A 6,000-nucleotide genomic window follows, 5' to 3' on the forward strand; every position below is an offset into this window, starting at 1 on the left:
GAAATGCACTAGAAACATGTGCAGAACTAGTAATTATTAATCATCTTCAGTAACAAAGATGATTCAAGTTCACCTTCATATAATTAATAGAGCATGCAGTTAGCTTTAACATCTTGCTTTATTAGAAACAGCAATAAGGAATAAAAGAAGAGCTGAACCACAAGTTGTGGTTCACTAAGATGCTGGCTTGGATTAATGTGCCTATTATCCATAGCGGCAGTAATACTCACAGCCACCTGAGCTATAACCAGATGCTCTCTCCATGAAAATGCAACTTTGACAAACCAAACTTTTATTTTGAATAAAACTCTAAGCTTTCAAAAAATTATTAAAAAAAGAACAGTAGAAGCTCAGGCATCTCATATAAAACCCATACTTAGGACTTGACAACAGACTTGGATTTGTGATCCGTCCTTGGTATGCAAACTCCTTAACTTATGACTCTTACTTATCTTTAAATGTACTTTTCAATATGCATATGAATAATTAATTGCAGGAAATTTTGTAGTTAATCTAATTTTGAAAAAATATTCATTCTTTCAGTTTGAGAATTATCATATGTCCTTTTACCCCAAATTCTCTTTGATCCAGACAACCTTCTGGGCTAGATGGGCTATATTTTGAGTCTAGAAAGCTATTTCCTGAATCTATTTGTTTTTTGAGGCAGGGTTTCTCTGTGTACTGTCCTAGAACTCGCTCTGCAGATCAGGCTGGCCTCGAACTCAGAGATCCACCTGCCTCTGCCTCCCAAGGGCTGTGATTAAAGGCATGTGCCACCACTGCCTGGTGCACTATTTCCTGACTCTTTAATAATCATGCAGCATGTCAGAGATGCTAGACTGTGTTACTTACACTTATGTCTGAATCTGACACCTTTAAACTGTGGACAAACCATGAGTTTGTTATAGTACTGTCTGTGTAGGTTCAAATTCCAGTCCTAGTACCAGCTTGTTCTTGACTGCAGATGACACTACCCTCCTAATCCCTGAAATTATTTCCCCAGTTTGGCAATGAAGAAATGATGCACTGCTGAGAACTGTTTACTGTGGGGCTCAGGGCAGCTTGGCTATACTGCTGCCATGACAGGCTAAATAGAAGCCAAAGAGGAGGCCTAAATTTCAGTTTACCTTAAGGTAATACCTGGCTCCAGGAAAAGACCACAAAAACCACCCAGGCAACACCCAGGATGGGCCAATCAGCATCCAAGGGGAAAATACCTAACTTCCAAGGGAAATACCTAATGTTCCAACCATTATAAACAGGATTACTAGACATCCCTTAACCTAGCACACACCTATCCCCCTTCCGCCAAGAGACCCCCTTATCCCTAGACGAATGTCAGTTAATCAGGGCTCCTGAACCTTACCCCAACCTCTGCTATGACAAAAACTCTCTAATCTGGTATCACTGCTTAGGACACACAGAGGGTCCAAGCTCAAGCTTGAATAAAGTCTCTTTGCTTTTGCATACGGATTCAGACTCCTTGGTGGTCTTTGGGGGACTCTGCAATCTGGCACATTTACATGAAACAGTAGATGCAAACCAACCAAGACATAATAAATGTTCAGCAATTGATGGATATTATGACATTGATATTAGTTCTCTGTGGTTACAGTAAGGTCTGCTCTGTCCCTTTTTAAGAGACAAGCCACACCCACTCCCCTGTCTGCTGAGGCAAACTGATCTTCAGCTTCCAGCCTCAGTCCCTTCCCTTCCACTCCCCTCTCAGCAGCTTCTGTCTCTCCCTTCTCTCCACTTCTCCCCTTCCTCTCCTCTCTGTTTCTCTCTCTCCCTCTCCCCCCCCTTTCTCTGCTCTTCCCTTCTCCTCTTCCCCTCCATAATCCAACTTCACTCTGCATGGTGTGCCTATCCATCTTGGTCTCTCACCCACCATGTGACTCCCTGCCTGGGACTCGCTGCCCCTTGTGGCCCACTGCAGTCATTTGGGGAACTGCACTGTCCCTGCCTAGAACTGGCTGCTCTCAGACCCACTGGCTGCTCTCAGACCCACTGCCCGCTACCTGCCGCCACTCAGGCACCTGCAGCTTGGTCTCATGGCCTGCTGCCTGCTGCAGCCACTTGGGAAACCGCACCATTTTACTTTTACCATTACAGTTACTTTTTTTTTTTTTTTTTTTTTTTTTAAAATATTTATTTATTTTGTATACAATATTCTGTCTGTGTGTATGACTGCAGGCCAGAAGAGGGCACCAGATCTCATTCCAGATGGTTGTGAGCCACCATGTGGTTGCTGGGAATTGAACTCAGGACCTTTGGAAGAGCAGGCAATGCTCTTAACCTCTGAGCCATCTCTCCAGCTCCCCATTACAGTTACTTTTAAGACATACAATAACATACAGGTAAAATGGTGTTTCATACAAAGGGAATCATAAATGCAGATCAACTTTTTGAAAGTTTTCTCCAAATGGGAGAACAATGGAGAAAACTTCGTAGAATGAGATAGATGTGAAAATCCTGTTCCATCTGAAAACACCATGGAATTCATTTTAAAAACCTTTACTGACAAATCATAAATCAGTGAATACTCTGCTATACTTCCATTATAAAATGATTCAGGGACCCTTTAAATGGAGAGCTCCCTCAGGGCAGTATTTGTGTATAGATCATTAACTACTTGACATAGAGACTGTGGAGGCAGCAGAGACAGTTAAAGCTAAAGGGTTAAAAGTCACTGTCAGTTGAAGATCAGCAATGGACCCAAAACATCTTTGGGATTTGATTTGAAATGATTCATGTTACAGACTTTTCATAAATATATTTGTCAATAAATAAGGTTAGTAGCCAAGGTCATAACTATCATCCATGCATAATATGAATTTAAATTAATTTGGCCATTTTTTCAAGGGTGACTCCAAACACTGACTATATATTATGAAGATCTGCAATCCTGGGAACATGCTCATGTGGTGGACTCCATTATCTACCAGCATATATGGTTATCTGGTTTACAAAGTTATAAACATATATTCTTGCCACCAGGTTTCAGAGTGCCAGTGTTTCCACCAGACAATGGGAAAAGAACTGCCTTTAATAAAAAGCTCACTTGTAACCAGAGGCAGGGTTTTTATACTTGATTTTGATAGATGATCTTGGATACATTTCATACCTATTTTGCAGCTTAATTTTGCCAACCGCCCAAATTAACATTTTAACTAAATTAGATTAAAACCATTGTTCCTATGTATTATAAGTTCCTTTTTCCAGTATCACTTAAATACACTAATTGTATTCACTTTCATCCATCCCCACTTATTCAAGAATAGTGCTTACAATATGCCAAGTGCTATACTAGGTACCGGGGCCACAAAGGTTTAGAAATCACATACATATTCTCAGCACTGGAAGGTTGATATCACAGTGAAGGAGACAACAACAGAGAGTGTTTAGATACAAGGTGTTTGAGGATAAAGTCATCAGATCCACTACTAACAGTAAATACTTTACCAGAGTAATTCTTAGTGTCACTCTTTACAAAAGCAGCCCCAACAATCAGCCAATTCCTAGGAGCTTTCAGAATACCAATGAGTTCAGCAGAAGACTCAAAAAGATCTGGATAAGAATACAGCACTCTGGGGCTGGAAGGAAAGCTCAGTGGTTAAATGGTTCAATTCCCAGAACCCACACGGTAGCTTGCACCTGTCTGTAACTCCAGTTCCAGGCTTCTGATACCCTCACACAGAAATACATGCAGGCAAACACCAATGAACACAAAATAAAAATGAATTATATTTTTAAAAAGGGAATATAGCTTTCCTTTCCTAGAAACTTCTTCCATGAATATTGCATAAAGTCCATATATATTGTCCTATATAGTGACAAGATGATGTACAGGATGGAGCAGTAAGTAGTGTTTGTTATTGATGAGAATGGGACAATTAAGGAACATTCGTTCAGCTGTAGGTGTAATGGTTTCAGTAAAATACTGCAGGTCCCTAAGTGGCGGCAGTGGGCAGTGGGCCATGAGACCACATCACAGGTCCCTGAGTGGCAGGAGGCAGCCAGCAGCGGGTTCCAAGACCATGGCAGGCCACGAAGGCAGCCGGGTCCCAGGTAGAAACCTATGTGGCAGGTGAGAGACAGAGACAGATAGGTACGCCATGCAGAATGAAGCTGGGTATTTATTTAGTGGGTTATGGAAGGGAAGGGGAGAAGGGGGAAGAGAAGAGAGAGACAGAGATAGAGAGAGAGGGGGGAGAAGGGGAGAAGTGGGGAGAAGGGAGAGAGAGAAGCTACCTCTAGAAAAGGAAGGGACTCAGATTGGAAGCTGAAGATCAGCTTGCCTCAGCAAGGAATGGGTTTGGCTTGTCTCTTAAAGGGACAGGACAGACCATTACAGTAAGGGGTACCTAAATCCACTTTAGTGCTGAGCTTGGCTTAGAGGGCATTGAACCATTAAGCAGAGATGGGTGCTGAAGAAGCCTGGGTCTAAAATTATTTTGGCTACCTGTGATTACATCTAACCATGCTGGAGTAAGAATTAGACAAAATCATCTCAGTCTTCTTTCCTTGAACCAAAAGCCATTAAGCCCCAAACAGAAAATTTTAAATTAAATCTTAAACATAAACATTTAATCCCCATTTTTTATGTCTTCCATCTTTTACTACCATGCTGACATATGTGTGGCAGTATGAGTTCTTTAAAGTTTCCTGTGAGAATGTAAGTGAATTAAAATCTACATCCTTATCCTGCTTTGTTTTAAATCACATTGTTACAATACATCTGCCTATCTACAGATGATACCTCCCAAGATCCCCAGAAAATATCTGAAACATCAGATATACTGAACCTTTTATGCCAGGTAATGAGGACTACTTTACATGAGCAATCAGGATCTCACTCTAAGCTTGTAAAAACATGAGAGCTGGGTGTGGTGAGGCACAACTACAGTTCCTGCTACTTGAAAGCTTGAGGTGGCAGCAGCTGCTAAGGCTGAGGTCAGTCTGGGTAACACAATGAGACCTGTCTCAAAGCACAAACAAAAAAGCAAACAAACAAAAAGACCCTACAATAACAATATGAAAATAAATATGCACACATATAAGGAGATATTCTTTCTCTAGATCCCTAATAAACACTAACAATGAGGACTGAGTATTTAGCCCAGTACTAGAGCAGTTGCATAGCATGCAAGAGGTACGGAAAAAGCCTCACACAACTGAAAACATAATAAGATATAAAATCATGGACATACAGTTGATATGTGTAATTCATAGATCAAATATTACAAATATGAAGTGATGCTGTAAATATTCTAGTCCATGTGCTTTGGAGAACATACAGGCATGATTTATGTTAGGTATTGCTGTAGACTGAATGTGTTTCCCTCCACATACATCCACACTCATATAGTGAAGCCTAGTGTGACTACATTCGGAAACAGGGCCTGAGAAGAGGTGCTAAAGGTTAAAAATGTCAATAATGTGGAGCTGAAATCTGAGAAGGTATGTCAAGAGTAGGGTCACCATGTGAGGTACCGTGCTAAGGCAGCCATCTGCTAGCCAGGATGGAAACTCTCAGAGGAGCGGAACTGGTCAATACCTTGCATGCCCTGGTTAGAAATGACATTTTTTGTTATGGTAGCTCAAATAAAACAGTATAGGTATAGACCTAGAAGTACAAGGTCTGTGTCGTAAGTCACGCATATGAGGCTGAGGTGAGAGCACAGTGAGTTGAAGGCCAGCCTGGGAAATATAACAAGACTATCACACATACACACAGGAAGGGGCCGGGGCGGGGGGTGGGGGGGTAAAAGTTCCAATTAGGGGCTGGAGAGATGACTCAGGGTTAAGAGCACTGGCTGCTCTTTCAGAGGACCAGGGTTTAGTTCCTAGCACTTAGTGATTCCCAATCAGCAGCAATTCCAGTCCCAACAGATCTGATGTTCTCTCCTGGCTTCTAAGGCACAAGACATGCACATGGTACACAGACATACAGGCAGGCAAAATACCCAAACAGAATCTAAAGAAGTAAGTCTTTAA

This window comes from Microtus oregoni, unplaced genomic scaffold (genome assembly GCF_018167655.1).
Source record: "Microtus oregoni isolate MIOR12 unplaced genomic scaffold, Mior012 000032F_ref0000030, whole genome shotgun sequence".
Classification (NCBI taxonomy): domain Eukaryota; kingdom Metazoa; phylum Chordata; class Mammalia; order Rodentia; family Cricetidae; genus Microtus; species Microtus oregoni.